We start from the raw sequence: 19,287 nt of genomic DNA on the forward strand, positions 1-19,287 counted from the left end.
ATTTTCGCACCTTTAGTCTAGTCTATCATATTTCTATACTTTTTCATTATTAGATTAGTATATATAGGAGAAGATCACCCATTTTTAGAGGCTTCTTCTTCATTTTCTCCCATTACTTTCAAATTACATTGTACAACATGCGTTACTAAACCTCCTAGATTAAGGTTAGGAACTCTGTTAATTCTCATGGATTAATAATATTACTATTTCTATTTCAATATATGTTTGATTCCATTCTAAGATGCATTCTCGTTCTTCAATACTTATGAATCTGGGGTGGAACGGAAGTATGACCCCTTGTTCTACATGAGTTCTTGTGAGTCTCAGAAAGGATAGCGTTGAACTACAAGCTTGAGAATACGTCTCTTAGAGGGCTAATCCTCGCACTCGTTGGGGATATGAGAACATCTATTCAGCCGAGTCTGGGGCAATTACGACCTTTGTGGTATAATTTATAATCATAAAGCTTCATTTTCCGATCCGGAAGATCTGACTGTGTCTGTAGCATTTTGAGTAGGATCACCAGAGATTGAATTGCTGGAGCTTCACCCTCGTTCATGTAACACCCTAATTACCAAAGCTCACGCTTCCGGTTGCGCGACTCTGATAGCTCGGACATTACGACGACACTTATACTATTTAATACTAAAATATGAGCCTATTTAAAACTTTAAACCGTAATACCGCTCCCAAAAATACTTTCGTTCGATAACGTACATCCATAAATAACATACAACTTACAACAACTCATAAAGAGTACATCCATATATATACATAAATATATATAAATAACTTTACAAGCATTAACCAATACAATTCCTATCCCTCTTACAGAATATATCAAGATAATGGCGAGGGTTCAATAAACCATAACTAAAACAATACAGAGCATCTCAACAACAACTAAATAAACTTCTCGTGACTTCTGCGCCCATGTCCTGAAAGGGGAAAAATGTAGGGGGGTGAGAACATCATCCTCGAAAGGGCTCTCAGTAGAGGGTTTTTGGGAATTACTGTAATAGGATACGTGAAGATAAACCGTACTAGTGATTAATAACTGTCTTATGCCTCCTTTTCAAAAACAACGATTTACAATAAAAGTAAAGTCTAAAAATCTTTTTTGAAAGAAGAACCGTTCAATTCTCAAAAACTCAAAAACCTTTCAAAATGGTTTATCTATGCGGAACCAAAATAGCATTTCATATTTTATTCCAAACCAGAAACACAAAATCGAAATCAACCATCGGTTCATCTCATTTCAACCACGGCCCTAGGCCCAAACAAATCCAACCAACAACCAATCACCACAGTCCAACAGAGTCTCAGCAGCAAACACAAATAGGAAGATGCAAGCACAAACAAACAGTTATTGCAAGTAGAACAATTAGTAGTTAATCATAAGTAGTCACAAAGGCAAACCAAGTACAATATGCACACCCAAACAATGTCACATAGATGCATATGATGTATGCCTGTCCTAGTGGCTGATGATATCATCTGTCGGTTATAAAGCCAACCCGACAAGTCCTGGTAGCTAACCATTGGACTGTCCCTCTGTCGTGCATCCCCAACTCGAGTTATACTCAATATAATCGTGATCATAATCATGATCCATATCCATCACCCTCACTGGTGAATATTCACGGGGGCGAGCTCATCCGGGGCTTTCACAATGCCCGGTCACCCTTACGACATAGGGTCAGCGGAGTATCAAGTCTCAACCTGGAGGACGTGGTGGCTAGCCACTGCTACTACCCATGGAAACTCGTATCTCAGATAGTGGAAGTGCAAAATCATAATTATGAATATCTCAGCATATATGCATTCATTCTCAGCCATGGATCAACATCCATCTCAGCCATCCAGCTCACGGTTCAATCCAGAACCAGCCAATATTGATAATCATACACAACCATTCCGGCTCACGGTTCAATCCAGAACCAGTCAATATTCATAATTATACACAGCCATTCCGGCCCATAATAAAACAGCACTTCCACCATTCAAAATCATTAAATTCATAAAATCGGCATTTAAGCCATAAATCATTTTTCTCAATTCATTTCACTTTGAAATCAAGTTTCAACTCTTTTCAGCCTTGGCTTTAAAGATCTCATTTCTCAAATCATCTCAGGCTCATAAGCCACTTTTACTCAATGTAAATTCCCCTTTGAAAACAATGACACTCTCGGCATCCTCTTTCCAAACTTCCATAACCATGGCAAGTTAAAGATTTATTTTGAAACATTCAAAATCATCCATTCAACAATGGGATTTTATAACAAAAGTTCCTTGGCAGAGTCCCAAGTCTTTAGGGGAGATTAATATAACTCATTTCCTCAAATTCACTTAAAATCATTAAAACGTTGGCTTCCTGATTTGAGTAATAAAATAGGATCTAAGCCAAACCGAGTCACGTAATCATTTACTTCTTTCAAAGCCATTTCCTTTACTTAGGCAAAACCAGCTTTAACCCCCATGATAAATTCTAAAGCGTTTCAACTATTCAAAATTGTTTTAGTCTTGCAAAAATTCAAAATTCAAAGAGTACTTAAAACCTTTCTCAAAACATTTCAAAATGAAACTTCTCAATAGACATTCAGGTTCTTTCAAAGTCATTGAAACTTCTTTAATTAAAACCCCTAAGTCAAATTCAAAGGCATAAACCCTTTTCACATTCAAACAGCTTTAAAACACAAGTTTCATCTAAATAACTTTCTCCTGAAAGAGATACAATGCCTTTCTTAAGAAGAAAGACTAAATCACAATTTCCTCTTTACTTCATTTCGAAAGCATGAATCATCCTTTTCTCGATAATTCAAATAAAATAGTAGAAGTCTTTAACTCATCATTTTCCAGACAACAATAAAGACTCAGATTTTATAGAAATTTCGGTAGCACCTCTCCTGAAACTTGGATTTTGCCACCCGGTTCGGGTCCCAACTAAACCGTTCCAAAATCCTTTTCAACAGCCCAAAATCCAAAATCAGTTCAAGGCGAGCCAAATCCAACAGTCATCTCAATTCCATATTTCAAGGAAACCGTTTCAAAAATCAAATTGTTATCAGCCGAATAAACTCATTTCTAAAGCTTTAAAGAAACGGTTCAACAACAGTCATTTATCAAACCAGATCATTTAAAGCAAACCAGGCTGGATTCAAGAGTGTATTCTATTTTTCACATTCTCAAGAAAATCAACTCAACTCAAATCAATTCCCAACGGATTAAACTCGATCTCAAAGCTTTAAAAGAATCAACTTCAAAAGCATTTCGTTTCACAAAACCACACAACAATCAAGACAAATCAATCCATACATAAGGCCAATACAATCACCAAATACACATTTTCTCACATCAGTATCCATATGTAATAATTCCAATATATATAGAATATAGTTTTGGAAAGCGCCCCTACCTCAAAATGCAATTCCATAACCCAAACGTCTCACAGAGTCCTTCCCACCTTAATCCGAACTGACGGCAACCAAAACCTTAACTCCCAGTCACGTTCGCAATAACCATAGCAACACTAATCACAACATACAATAATCAGGACTCGACCCCACGTTATCAAAACTCATATTCATTAACCAAACACAACAGAATACTAATGCGAGGTTTTCCGAAACATAAATACTTACTGAACTAGCGAAATGAAGCAGTTGTGATTTCGAACAGGCCCGGCAATAGCTCCGGCGGCGGCCAGAAGCTTCGGTGGATCAATTATAAAAACCTAACAGCATTAAAACCTTCTCGAAATCTAAAAAGGTAGAAACCTCAATTAAAACCCTTACCAGCAAACTTTTCTGGCGACGGTAGCAGGGTCTCAAGTGGCTCAGCCCGGAGCTCCGGTGGTGATCCCAGAAGTCACAGAACCATCCCCGCGGTCAGAATCACAGAGATGCGGCTCCCTTCTCCGGCAATGACACCTGCGTCGGCAAGAACGGCGGTGGCTGGTGCAGATCTCACCTCTCTCTCTGCTCCCGTGCTTTCTCTCCCTCTTACTCTGTGTGGCTGGACAGCCTTCTCGACTGCACGGCGGCGGCGACTCCACACGCGGCGATGACAGTGTCAGCTTCGGCCCCCTCCATGCACCTCAACCTCCCGTCAGTCTCTCTCTCTCTCCAATTGCGGATCGGCGGCTCTGTGGTGACGGCATGGCAGGATGCGATGGCGACTGAGCACGGCGGTGCATCCACACGCAACTGCGACACTGGCGGTGCTGGCATTCCCCTGGCGACAACGAAGGCGGCATGGGCTGTAGTGGCTATGCGACGTAACAGTTACTGGGCGGATCCTCCAGCATCATGTCTCCTCCCTCCTCCTCTCGGTGACTGATGAGCGGATACTTTATACGCTTTTTGGGGTTAATTTCATATAGTTTTTAGTATGTTTTAGTTAGTTTTTAGTTTATTTTCATTAGTTTCTAGGCAAAATTCATATTTCTGGATTTTACTATGATTTTGTGTATTTTTCTGTAATTTCAGATATTTTCTGGCTGAAATTGAGGGAGCTGAGCAAAATTCTGATTTAGGCTGAAAAAGGACTACTGATGCTGTTGGATCCTGACCTCTCTGCACTCGGAATGGAATTTCTTGAGCTACAGGAGTCCAATTGACGTGCTTCTAATTGCGTTGGAAAGTAGACATCCAGGGCTTTCCAAAAATATATAATAGTCCATATTTTGCTCAAAGATAGACGACGTAAACTGGAGTTCAACGCCAGTTTCATGTTGCAGTCTGGCGTCCAGTGCCAGAAACACATTACAAGTTGGAGTTCAACGCCAGAAATAGGTTACAGCCTGGCGTTGAACGCCCAAAACAGCCCAGACACGTGAGAAGCTTTAGTCTCAGCCCCAGCACACACCAAGGGGGCCCCAGAAGTGGATTTCTGCACTATCTATCATAGTTTACTCATTTTCTGTAAACCTAGGTTACTAGTTTTGTATTTAAACAACTTTTAGAGACTTATTTTGTATCTCATGACATTTTTAGATCTGAATTTTGTACTCTTTGACAGCATGAGTTTCTAAACTCCATTGTTGGGGGTGAGGAGCTCTGCTGTGTCTCGATGAATTAATGCAAGTGTTTCTGTTTTCTATTCAAACATGCGTGTTCCTATCTAAGATATCCATTCGCACTTCAACATGAATGTGATGAACGTGACAACCATCATTATTCACCCATGAACGCGTGCCTGACAACCACTCCCGTTCACCGTAGAATGAATGAATATCTCTTGGATCTCTTAATCAGAATCTTCGTGGTATAAGCTAGATTGATGGCAGCATTCAAGAGAATCCGGAAAGTCTAAACCTTGTCTGTGGTATTCCGAGTAGGATTCAGGGATTGAATGACTGTGACGAGCTTCAAACTCGCGAGTGCTGGGCGTAGTAACAGACGCAAAAGGATAGTAAATCTTATTCCGGTACGATTGAGAACCTGCAGATGATTAGCCGTGCGGTGACAACGCACCTGGACCCTTTTCACTGGAAGGATGGATGGTAGCCATTGACAACGGTGATCCACCAACACACAGCTTACCATAGGAGGACTTGCGTGCGTGAATCAGAAAACAGAGGAAAGCAGAATTTCAGAAGACAAAGCATCTCCAAAACTCCAACATATTCTCCATCATTGCACAATAAGTATTTATATTTATGCCCTCTCATTTTTTACAATTGAACTTGAAAAACACTGTTGTTGGCATCCTGACTAAGAATAATAAGATAACCATAGCTTGCTTCAAACCAACAATCTCCGTGGGATTCGACCCTTACTCACGTAAGGTATTACTTGGACGACCCAGTGCACTTGCTGGTTAGTTGTGCGAAGTTGTAAGAGAGTAATGTGAACATTGACATTACAATTTCGTGCACCAAGTTTTTGGTGCCGTTGTCGGGGATTGTTTGAGTTTGAACAACTGACGGTGAATCCTGTTGCTTAGATTAGGAAAATTTTGTCTTTTTGGTCAGAGTCTTTTATATTCTTTTCAAAAAAAAAATTATAATATTTTTTCTTAGTTATTAAAAATACTTTTTTCAAAACAAGTGTTACATTTACTGCCCAATTGGTTAGAGTGTTGGTCTGTGTTCTTGGTAATTGGGTACCTTCTTTTTAAAATTCTTTTTCAAAAAAATAATTTTTACATTAAATCTTGTCCCAAACTTTAAGTTTGGTGTTTTCTTCTTAATTTTTCTTTGGTTTTCGAAAATCTTATTTTGGTTTTCTAAAAATTTTAAGTTTGGTGTTCTTTCTTTATGTTCTTGTGTTCTTGTGAGTCTTCAAAGTGTTCTTAAGTTTTCCTTGTGTCTTGATCTTAAAATTTTTAAGTTTGGTGTTCCTTGGTGTTTTCCCTCCAAAATTTCCAAAAACAAGGAGCATTAGATCTAAAAAATTTTAAATCGTGTGCTATCTTATTATTTTTCTCTCTCCTCTTTAAATTCAAAAATATTTTTTCTCTCTATTTTAAAGCAAATTTTCGAAATTTACCTTTAAAATTCAGATTTTTATTTCAAAATTTAAAACCTTTTTCAAAAAAAAATTTCATATCTTTTTCAAAACTTCCTAACTACTTTCTCTCTCCTCATTTTTTCGAAAATCTTCGCCCATTTTTATTTATTTTATTTTAATTTATTTTGTTTTCGAAATAAATAAATAATTAAATAAATAAAAATATTTCTTCTCTATTTTACATCATCTCCCTTTCTCCATCATGGATCTAAGCGGAAATGAACAGTCCAGAAGGACTCTGGGGTCATATGCTAACCCCTCTACTGCTTCATATGGGAGTAGTATCTACATACCCTCCATTGGAGTCAGTAGCTTTGAGTTGAATCCTCAGCTCATTATCATGGTGCAGCAAAGCTGCTAGTATTCCGGTCTTCCACAGGAAGAACCTACAGAGTTTCTGGCACAGTTTTTACAAATTGCTGACACAGTACATGATAAGGAAGTAGATCAGGATGTCTACAGATTATTACTATTACCATTTGCTGTAAAAGACCAAGCTAAGAGGTGGTTAAATAACCAACCTAAGGCTAGCATAAAGACATGGAAACAGCTGACAGAAAAATTCCTGAATCAATACTTTCCTCCAAAACGGATGACACAGCTAAGGCTGGACATCCAAGGCTTTAAACAAGGAGATAATGAATCTCTTTATGATGCCTGGGAGAGATACAGAGAGATGCTAAGAAAATGCCCCTCTAAAATGTTTTCAGAGTGGGTTTAGTTAGACATCTTCTATTATGGGCTTACAGAAAGAGCTCAGATCTCTCTAGATTACTCAGCTGGTGGATCTATCCACATGAGAAAGACAATTGAAGAAGCTCAAGAGCTCATTGATACAGTTTCCATAAATCAGCATCTGTACCTAAGCAGTGACCCTTCCATGAAAGAAGAGGCTAAAACAGTAACTACTGAACCCAGTCCTGCTGAACAAGCTACTGAATTCAATCAGCAATTGGACTTTCTAACACAGCAGTTAGCCGAATTCAAAGATAGACTACAAGAGACAAGGATGGCTAATATAAATATGGAAGAACAATTGAAGCAAACGAAACAGCAACTGTCAAAACAAATAACAGAAGAATGCCAAGCAGTTCAATTAAGAAGTGGGAAAACATTAAATACCCCATCTCAAGGCAGCAGGAAGCCAAGAAATGAGCAAACCACCCAAAATCCATCTGAGGACAGTAAGAGCCCAGGAAAAAATAATTCTGGCATTAAAACGCCAGAGATTGGGTGGAAGGTGATGAGCGGATAATTTAGATGCTTTTTGGCACTGTTTTTAGTATGTTTTTAGTAGAATCTGGTTACTTTTAGGGATATTTTTATTAGTTTTTATGTTAAATTTACATTTCTGGACTTTACTATGAGTTGTGTATTTTTCTGTGATTTCAGGTATTTTCTGGCTGAAATTGAGGGACTTGAGCAAAAATCAGATTCAGAGGTTGAAGAAGGACTGCTGATGCTGTTGGATTCTGACCTCCCTGCACTCAAAGTGGATTTTCTGGAACTACAGAACTCAAAATGGCGCGCTTCCAATTGCGTTGAAAAGTAGACATCCAGGGCTTTCCAGCAATATATAATAGTCTATACTTTGGCCGATTTTAGATGTCATAAAAGGGCGTTGAATGCCAGTTCTACGCTGCTGTCTGGAGTTAAACGCCAGAAACACGTCACAAGCCAGAGTTGAACACCAGAAATATGTTACAAACTGGCGTTCAACTCCAAAATTGACCTCTACACGTGTAACATTCAAGCTCAGCCCAGGCACACACCAAGTGGGCCCCGGAAGTGGATTTATGCATCAATTACGTACTTCTGTAAACCCTAGTAACTAGTTTAGTATAAATAGGACTTTTTATTATTGTATTTGACATCCTGGATTGTATTTTTGATCCTGTGATCACGTTTTGGGGGCTGGCCATTCGGCCATGTCTGGACCTTTCACTTACGTATTTTTAACGGTAGAGTTTCTACACTCCATAGATTAAGGTGTGGAGCTCTGCTGTTCCTCAAAGATTAATGCAAAGTACTACTGTTTTTCTATTCAATTCAACTTATTCCGCTTCTAAGATATTCATTCGCACTTCAACCTGAATGTGATGAACGTGACAATCATCATCATTCCCTATGAACGCGTGCCTGACAACCACTTCCGTTCTACTTTAGATTGAATGAGTATCTCTTGGATCTCTTCATCAGAATCTTCATGGTATAAGCTAGATTGATGGCGGCATTCATGAGAGTTCGGAAAGTCTAAACCTTGTCTGTGGTATTCTGAGTAGGACTCTGGGATTGAATGACTGTGACAAACTTCAAACTCGTGAGTGCTGGGCGTAGTGACAGACGCAAAGGAGGGTGAATCCTATTCCAGTATGATCGAGAACCTCAGATGATTAGCTGTGCTGTGACAGAGCATTTGGACCATTTTCATAAGAGGATGGGATGCAGCCATTGACAAGGGTGATGCCTCCAGACGATTAGCCATGCAGTGACAACGCATCGGACCATTTTCCAGAGAGGATAAAAAGTAGCCATTGACAACGGTGATGTCCTTACATAAAGCCAGCCATAGAAAGGAGTAAGATTGATTGGATGAAGACATCAGGAAAGCAGAGGTTCAGAGGAACGAATGCATCTCTATACGCTTATCTGAAATTCTGACCAATGAATTACATAAGTATTTCTATCCTTATTTTCTATTTATTATTAATATTCGAAAACTCCATAACTATTTGATATCCGCATGACTGAGATTTACAAGGTGACCATAGCTTGCTTCAAGCCGACAATCTCCGTGGGATCGACCCTTACTCACGTAAGGTTTATTACTTGGACGACCCAGTGCACTTGCTGGTTAGTTGTATCGAAGTTGTGAATGAAAAACGATTTATTAAGATGTGCGTACAGAGTTTTTGGCACCGTTGCCTGAGATCACAATTTCGTGCACTAAGTTTTTGGCGTCGTTGCCGGGGATTGTTCGAGTTTGGACAATTGACGGTTCATCTTGTTGCTCAGATTAGGTAATTTTCTTGTTGTTTTATTTTCAAAAATTTTTTTAAAAAATCTTTCAAAAATTTCTCCTTTGTTTTCGAAAAAAATTTTAAAATAAAAATGTTTTTAAAAATATATTTTTCTTCAGAATTTTTAAGAATGAATTCTAGTGTTTCATGAAGCATGTTGAAGCCTGGCTGGCTGTAAAGCCATGTTTAATTCTTTTGGATAGGGAATGTCAGGCGTGTCATGTCTGAGTTACATACTAAAGCTTGGCTGGCTATTAAGCCATGCCTGACCCTTTGATTGGAGCTTTAGACTAAAGAGCATAAGATTCCTGGAATTCATATTAAAAATTTTGGAATCCTTATTCTTATTTTTCAAAATGATTTTCGAAAAAATTAAAAGAAAATACAAAAAAATCATAAAATCATAAAAATCAAAAAAATATTTTGTATTTCTTGTTTGAGTCTTGAGTCAGATTTAAAGTTTGGTGTCGATTGCATGTTCATCTTGCATTTTTCGAAAAATTCATGCATTCATGGTGTTCTTCATGATCTTCAAGTTGTTCTTGGTAAGTCTTCTTGTTTGATCTTGATGTTTTCTTGTTTTGCATCTTTTCTTGTTTTTCATGTGCATTTTTGCATTCATAGTGCCTAAACATGAAAGATTTCTAAGTTTGGTGTCTTGCATGTTTTCTTTGCATTAAAAATTTTTCAAAAATATGTTCTTGATGTTCATCATGATCTTCAAAGTGTTCTTGGTGTTCATCTTAACATTCATAGTGTCCTTGCATGCATTCCTTGTTTTGATCCAGAAAGAAAAGAGAAAAACATGAAAATGACGTTTTAATTTTTCTCTCTCATCATAAAAATTCAAAAAATCAAAAAAAATATCTTTCCCTTTTTCCTCTCATAAAATTAAAAAATTTGAGTTGACTTTTTCAAAAATTTTTAAAATCTAGTTGTTTTCTATGAGTCAAATCAAATTTTCAAATTTTATCTTTTTCAAAATCTTTTTCAAAAATCATATCTTTTTCACTTTTCCTATTTATTTTTTAAAATTTTAAAAATATTTGTCAAAAATCTTTTTCTTATCTTTATCACATCATTTTCGAAAATAACATCATCAATTAATGTTTTGATTTAAAAATTTCAAGTTTGTTACTTACTTGTTAAGAAAGATTCAAACTTTAAGTTCTAGAATCATATCTTGTGATTTCTTGTGAATCAAGTCATTAATTGTGATTTTAAAAATCAAATCCTTTTCAAAACTAATTTCAATCATATCTTTTCAAAAAAAAAATATCTTTTTATCTCATCTTTTTAAAACATATCTTTTTCAAAAATTTGATTTTAAAATATCTTCTCTAACTTCTTGTCTTCTTATCTTTTCAAAATTGATTTTCAAATTTGTTTCAACTAACTAACTAACTTTTTGTTTGTTTCTTATCTTTTTCAAAACCACTAACTAACTCTCTCTCTCTCTCTAATTTTTGAAAATATCTTCCCTCTTTTTCAAAATTTCTTTTTAATTAACTAATTATTCTAATTTTTTATCTTAATTTTCGAAAATTACTCACGTTTTTCAAACACTATTTTCGAAAATCACTAACTCTTTTTCAAAAATTATTTTCGAAAATCCTCCTTCTCTCTCATCTCCTTCTATTTATTTATTCATCTACTAACACTTCATCTCACCAAAAATCCGAACCCTCTCTCTCTGAGTTCAGATTTCCTATTCTTTTTTTTCTTCTACTCACACAGGGACCTCTATACTGTGGTAAAAAGGATCCCTATTATTATTATTTTTCTGTTCCCTCTTTTTCATATGAGCAGGAGCAAGGACAAGAACATTCTTGTTGAAGCAGATCCAGAACCTGAAAGGACTATGAAGAGGAAACTAAAAGAAGCTAAACTACAACAATCCAGCAAGCACCTTTCAGAAACTTTTGAACAGGAAGAGGAGATGGCAGCTGAAAATAATAATAATGCAAGGAGGATGCTTGGTGACTTTACTGCACCTAATTCCAATTTACATGGAAGAAGCATCTCCATCCCTACCATTGGAGCAAACAATTTTGAGCTGAAACCTCAATTAGTTTCTCTGATGCAGCAAAACTGCAAGTTTTATGGACTTCCATCTGAAGATTCTTTTCAGTTCTTAACTGAATTCTTGCAGATCTGTGATACTGTTAAGACTAATGGAGTAGATCCTGAAGTCTACAGGCTCATGCTTTTCCCTTTTGCTGTAAGAGACAGAGCTAGAATATGGTTGGACTCTCAACCTAAGGATAGCCTGAACTCTTGGGATAAGTTGGTCAAGGCTTTCTTAGCCAAGTTCTTTCCTCCTCAAAAGCTGAGTAAGCTTAGAGTGGATGTTCAAACCTTCAGACAGAAAGAAGGTGAATCCCTCTATGAAGCTTGGGAGAGATACAAGGAACTGACCAAAAAGTGTCTTTCTGACATGCTTTTAGAATGGACCATCCTGGATATATTCTATGATGGTCTGTCTGAATTAGCTAAAATTTCATTGGATACTTCTGCAGGTGGATCCATTCACCTAAAGAAAACGCCTGCAGAAGCTCAAGAACTCATTGACATGGTTGCTAATAACCAGTTCATGTACACTTCTGAAAGGAATCCTGTGAATAATGGGACGCCTATGAAGAAGGGAGTTCTTGAAATTGATACTCTGAATGCTATATTAGCTCAGAATAAAATATTGACTCAGCAAGTCAATATGATTTCTCATAGTCTGAATGGAATGCAAGCTGCATCCAACAGTACTCAAGAGGCATCTTCTGAAGAAGAAGCTTATGATCCTGAGAACCCTGCAATAGCAGAGGTGAATTACATGGGTGAACCATATGGAAACACCTATAATCCCTCATGGAGAAATCACCCAAATCTCTCATGGAAGGATCAACAAAAGCCTCAACAAGGCTTTAATAATGGTGGAAGAAATAGGTTTAACAACAGTAAACCTTTTCCATCATCCACTCAGCAACAGACAGAGAACTCTGAACAAAATACCTCTAATTTAGCAAACTTAGTCTCTGATCTATCTAAGGCCACTGTAAGTTTCATGAATGAAACAAGGTCCTCCATTAGAAATTTGGAGGCACAAGTGGGCCAGCTGAGTAAAAGGATCACTGAAATCCCTCCTAGTACTCTCCCAAGCAATACAGAAGAAAATCCAAAAGGAGAGTGCAAGGCCATTGATATAACCATCATGGCCGAATCCAAGAAAGAAGGGGAGGACGTAAATCCCAGTGAGGAAAACCTCCTGGGACGTCCAGTGATCAATAAGGAGTTTCCCTCTGAAGAACCAAAGGAATCTGAGGCTCATCTAGAGACCATAGAGATTCCATTGAACCTCCTTATGCCATTCATGAGCTTTGATGAGTATTCCTCTTCTGAAGAGAATGAGGATGTTTCTAAGGAGCAAGTTACCAAGTACCTTGGTGCTATCATGAAGCTGAATGCCAAATTATTTGGTATTGAGACTTGGGAAAATGAACCTCCCTTGTTCACCAATGAACTAAGTGATTTGGATCAACTGACATTGCCTCAGAAGAAACAGGATCCAGGAAAGTTCCTAATACCTTGTACCATAGGCACCATGACCTTTGAAAAGGCTCTGTGTGACCTTGGTTCAGGGATGAACCTCATGCCCCTCTCTGTAATAGAGAAACTGGGAATCTTTGGGGTGCAAGCTACTAAAATCTCATTAGAGATGGCAGACAATTCAAGAAAACAGGCTTATGGACAAGTAGAGGATATGTTAGTAAAGGTTGGAGGCCTTTACATCCCTGCTGATTTCATAGTCCTAGATACTGGGAAGGATGAGGATGAATCCATCATCCTTGGAAGACCCTTCCTAGCCACAGCAAGAGCTGTGATTGATGTTGATAGAGGTGAACTAGTCCTTCAATTGAATGAGGACTCCCTTGTGTTTAAAACTCGAGGTCATCCTTCTGTAAACATGGAGAGGAAGCATAAAAAGCTTCTCTCAAAACAGAGTCAACCAGAGCCCCCACAGTCAAACTCTAAGTTTGGTGTTGGGAAGCCACAACCAAACTCTAAGTTTGGTGTTGAACTCCCATATCCAAACTCTAAGTTTGGTGTTGGGAAGTCTCAACAATGCTCTGAACATCTGTGAGGCTCCATGAGAGCCCACTGTCAAGCTATTGACATTAAAGAGGCGCTTGTTAGGAGGCAACCCAATTTTTATTTATCTAATTTTATTGTTCTTTCATGTTTTATTAGGTTCATGATCATGTGGAGTCACAAAATAAATATAAAAATTGAAAATGGAATCAAAAACAGCAGAAGAAAAATTACACCCTGGAGGAGGATCTCACTGGCGTTTAAACGCCAGTAAGAAGCATCTGGCTGGCGTTCAACGCCAGAATAGAGCATGGTTCTGGCGCTGAATGCCCAAAATGGGCAGCATCTGGGCGTTTGAACGCCAGAATTGCACCCTAGAGAAGAGCTGGCGCTGAACGCCCAGAACAAGCATGGTTCTGGCGTTCAACGCCAGAAATGGGCAACAAATGGGCGTTCAACGCCCAGAACAAGCACCAATCTGGCGCTGAACGCCCAGAGTTGTGTGCAACGGCATTTTGCATGCCTAATTTGGTGCAAGGTTGTAAATCCTTGAACACCTCAGGATCTGTGGACCCCACAGGATCCCCACCTACCTCCACTCACTTCTTCTCACCCCTCTTTCACACAATCCCATAAACACTCTTCCCCAAAACTCTTCACCAATCACCTCAATCTCTCTTCCCTATAACCACTTCACCACTCACATCCATCCACTCTTCCCCATAAACCTACCTCATATACCCCCTCCCTTCCCTATATAAAGCCCTCCATTCTTCTTCATTTTCACACAACACAACCCTCTCTTCCCCTTCTTGGCCGAATACACCCATCCCCCCTCTCCTCCATATTTTCTTCTTCTTCTTCTTCATCTATTCTTTCTTCTCTTGCTCGAGGGCGAGCAATATTCTAAGTTTGGTGTGGTAAAAGCATAAGCTTTTTGTTTTTCCATTACCATTGATGGCACCCAAGACCGGAGAATCCTCTAGAAAAGGGAAAAGGAAGACAAAAGCTTCCACCTCCGAGTCATGGGAGAAGGAAAGATTCATCTCCAAAGCTCATCAAGACCACTTCTATGATGTTGTGGTCAAGAAGAAGGTGATCCCTGAGGTCCCTTTCAAGCTCATCACCATGAGATCCCGGAGATGCCTCAAATGCATTTTCCTCCACAAAACTATTGGGAGCAAATCAACACCTCCCTAGGAGAATTAAGTTCCAACATGGGACAATTAAGGGTGGAACATCAAGAGCACTCCATCATCCTTCATGAAATAAGAGAAGATCAAAAAGCAATGAGGGAGGAGCAACAAAGACAAGGAAGAGACATAGAAGAGCTCAAGGACATCATTGGTTCCTCAAGAAGGAAACGCCACCATCACTAAGGTGGACTCATTCTTTGTTCTTACATTCTCTGTTTTTTGTTTTCTCTATGTTAAGTGCTTATCTATGTTTGTGTCTTATTACATGATCATTAGTAGTTAGTAACTTTGTCTTAAAGTTATGAATGTCCTATGAATCCATCACCCCTCTTAAATGAAAAATGTTTTAATTCAAAAGAACAAGAAGTACATGAGTTTCGAATTTATCCTTGAACTTAGTTTAATTATATTGATGTGGTGACAATACTTTTTGTTTTCTGAATCAATGCTTGAACAGTGCATATGCTCTTGAAGTTGTTGTTTAAGAATGTTAAATATGTTGGCTCTTGAAAGAATGATGATAAGGAGACATGTTATTTGATAATCTGAAAAATCATAAAAATGATTCTTGAAGCAAGAAAAAGCAGCAAAGAAAAAAGCTGGTAGAAAAAAAAAATATAGGCAAAAAAAAATAATAAAAAGAAAAAGCAAGCAGAAAAAGCCAAAAGCTCTTAAAACCAAGAGGCAAGAGCAAAAAGCCAATAACCCTTAAAACCAAAAGGCAAGGGTAAATAAAAAGGATCCCAAGGCTTTGAGCATCAGTGGATAGGAGGGCCTAAAGGAATAAAATCCTGGCCTAAGCGGCTAAATCAAGCTGTCCCTAACCATGTGCTTGTGGCGTGAAGGTGTCAAGTGAAAACTTGAGACTGAGCGGTTAAAGTCAATGTCCAAAGCAAAAGAAGAGTGTGCTTAAGAACGCTGGACACCTCTAATTAGGGACTTTAGCAAAGCTGAGTCACAATCTGAAAAGGTTCACCTAATTATGTGTCTCTGGCATTTATGTATCCGGTGGTAATACTGGAAAACAAAGTGCTTAGGGCCACGTCCAAGACTCATAAAATAGCTGTGTTCAAGAGTCATCATACTGAACTAGGAGAATCAATAACACTATCTGAACTCTGAGTTCCTATAGATGCCAATCATTCTGAACCTCAATGGATAAAGTGAGATGCCAAAACTATTCAAGAGGCAAAAAGCTACAAGTCCCGCTCATTTAATTGGAGCTATGTTTCATTGATAGTTTGGAATTTATAGTATATTCTCTTCTTTTTATCCTATTTGATTTTCAGTTGCTTGGAGACAAGCAACAATTTAAGTTTGGTGTTGTGATGAGCGGATAATTTATACGCTTTTTGCCATGTTTTTAGTATGTTTTTAGTAGAATCTGGTTACTTTTAAGGATGTTTTTATTAGTTTTTATGTTAAATTCACATTTCTGGACTTTACTATGAGTTTGTGTGTTTTTCTGTGATTTCAGGTATTTTCTGGCTGAAATTGAGGGACTTGAGCAAAAATCAGATTCAGAGGTTGAAGAAGGACTGCTGATGCTGTTGGATTCTGACCTCCCTGCACTCAAAGTGGATTTTCTAGAGCTACAGAACTCAAAATGGCGCGCTTCCAATTGCGTTGGAAAGTAGACATCCAGGGCTTTCCAGCAATATATAATACTCTATACTTTAGCCGATTTTAGAGGATGTAAAAGGGCGTTGAACGCCAGTTCTACGCTGCTGTCTGGAGTTAAACGCCAGAAACACGTCACAAGCCAGAGTTGAACGCCAGAAATACGTTACAAGCTGGCGTTCAACTCCAAAATTGACCTCTACACGTGTAACATTCAGGTTCAGCCCAAGCACACACCAAGTGGGCCCCGGAAGTGGATTTATGCATCAATTACTTACTTTTGTAAACCCTAGTAACTAGTTTAGTATAAATAGGACTTTTTATTATTGTATTTGACATCCTGGATTGTATTTTTGATCCTGTGATCACGTTTTGGGGGCTGGCCATTCGGCTATGCCTGGACCTTTCACTTATGTATTTTTAACGGTAGAGTTTCTACACTCCATAGATTAAGGTGTGGAGCTCTGCTGTTCCTCAAAGATTAATGCAAAGTACTACTGTTTTTCTATTCAATTCAACTTATTCCACTTCTAAGATATTCATTCGCACTTCAACCTGAATGTGATGAACGTGACAATCATCATCATTCCCTATGAACGCGTGCCTGACAACCACTTCCGTTCTACTTTAGATTGAATGAGTATCTCTTGGATCTCTTAATCAGAATCTTCGTGGTATAAGCTAGATTGATGGCGGCATTCATGAGAATTCGGAAAGTCTAAACCTTGTCTGTGGTATTTCGAGTAGGACTCTGGGATTGAATGACTGTGACGAACTTCAAACTCGCGAGTGCTGGGCGTAGTGACAGACGCAAAAGGAGGGTGACTCCTATTCCAGTATGATCGAGAACCTCAGATGATTAGCCATGCTGTGACAGAGCATTTGGACCATTTTCACAAGAGGATGGGATGCAGCCATTGACAAGGGTGATGCCTCCAGACGATTAGCCATGCAGTGACAGTGCATCGGACTATTTTCCAGAGAGGATAAAAAGTAGCCATTGACAACGGTGATGTCCTTACATAAAGCCAGCCATGGAAAGGAGTAAGATTGATTGGATGAAGACAGCAGGAAAGCAGAGGTTCAGAGGAACGAATGCATCTCTATACGCTTATCTGAAATTCTAACCAATGAATTACATAAGTATTTCTATCCTTATTTTCTATTTATTATTAGTATTCGAAACCTCCATAACTATTTGATATCTGCCTGACTGAGATTTACAAGGTGACCATAGCTTGCTTCAAGCCGACAATCTCTGTGGGACCAACCCTTACTCACGTAAGGTTTATTACTTGGACGACCCAGTGCACTTGCTGGTTAGTTGTATCGAAGTTGTGAATGAAAAACGATTTATTAAGACGTGCATACAGATTTTCTGGCACCGTTGGCTGAGATCACAATTTCGTGCACCAGAAGGCTGGCGCTGAACGCCTAGACCATGCTCAGGACTGGCGTTCAACGCCAGAAACAAGCAAGGAACTGGCATTGAATGCCCAAAAGAAGCACAGTTCTGGCGTTCAGACGCCAGGAACAGATGAGGAGTTGGCGTCTAACGTCACTCCAGCTTCTAACTCTGGCACTCAATTGCCAGAGAGGGATCAGACACACACAAGTGCTGATGACAACCCATCTAAAAAGGCTTCTTCAACCACTTCTGTAGGAAATAAACCTACAGCAACCAAGGTTGAGGAATATAAAGCCAAGATACCTTATCCTCAAAAACTCTGCCAAGAGGAGCAGGATAAGCAATTTGCTCGCTTTGCAGATTATCTCATGACTCTTGAAATAAAGATTCTGTTTGCAGAAGCACTTGAGCAAATACCTTCTTACACCAAGTTCATGAAAGAGATCTTGAGTCATAAGAAGGATTGGAGAGAAACTGAAAGAGTTCTCCTCACTGAAGAATGCAGTGCAGTCATTCTGAAAAGCTTTCCTGAAAAGCTTAAAGATCCCGGAAGCTTTCTGATACCATGCACATTAGAGGGAAATTGCACCAGGACAGCTTTATGCGATCTTGGGGCAAGCATCAACCTAATACCTACATCCACCATCAGAACGCTTGGTTTAACTAAAGAAGTTAAGCCAACCCGGATATGTCTCCAACTTGCTGATGGCTCCATTAAATACCCATCAGGCGTGATCGAGGACATGATTGTCAGGGTTGGGCCATTCGCCTTTCCCATTGACTTTGTTGTGCTGGAAATAGAGGAGCACAAGAGTGCTACTCTCATTCTAGGAAGATCTTTCCTAGCAACTGGACGAACTCTCATTGATGTTCAAAAGGGGGAAGTCACCCTGAGAGTCAATGAGGATGAGTTTAAATTGAATGCTGTCAATGCCATGCAGCATCCAGACACACCAAGAGACTGCATGAAAGTTGATCTTATTGACTCTCTGGTGGAGGAGATCAACATGGCTGAGAGTCTCGAATCAGAGCTGGAAGACATCTTTAAAGATGTTCCGCCTGATCTAGAGGATTCAGAGGAATTGAAAAAGCCTCTGAAATTTCCTCAGGGAGAGGAAAAACCTCCTAAATCCGAGCTCAAACCATTACCACCATCCCTGAAATATGCATTTCTGGGAGAAGGTGATACTTTTCTAGTGATCATAAGCTCTGCTTTAAATCCACAGGAAGAGGAAGTACTAATCCAAGTGCTAAAGACACACAAGGCAGCTCTTGGGTGGTCCATAAGTGACCTTAGGGGCATAAGCCCAGCTAGATGCATGCACAAAATCCTATTGGAGGATGATGCTAAGCCAGTGGTTCAACCACAGAGGCGGCTAAATCCAGCCATGAAGGAAGTGGTGCAGAAAGAGGTCACTAAATTACTGGAGGCTGGGATTATTTATCCT

The 19,287-nt window shown here is 38.9% G+C and overlaps 1 non-coding gene across 1 annotated transcript; it reads right to left on the reverse strand.

Moving 5' to 3' along the window:
* Positions 1-11,867: 11,867 nt before the first annotated feature.
* LOC148570776 (small nucleolar RNA R71) lies at positions 11,868-11,975 on the reverse strand. Its single transcript, XR_015907784.1, has one exon. It is a non-coding gene; the product is annotated as a small nucleolar RNA R71 (small nucleolar RNA).
* Between the last annotated feature and the right edge of the window lie 7,312 nt (positions 11,976-19,287).

Source organism: Arachis ipaensis, chromosome B3 (genome assembly GCF_059453495.1).
Source record: "Arachis ipaensis isolate K30076 ecotype BB chromosome B3, ASM5945349v1, whole genome shotgun sequence".
Lineage (NCBI taxonomy): Eukaryota > Viridiplantae > Streptophyta > Magnoliopsida > Fabales > Fabaceae > Arachis > Arachis ipaensis.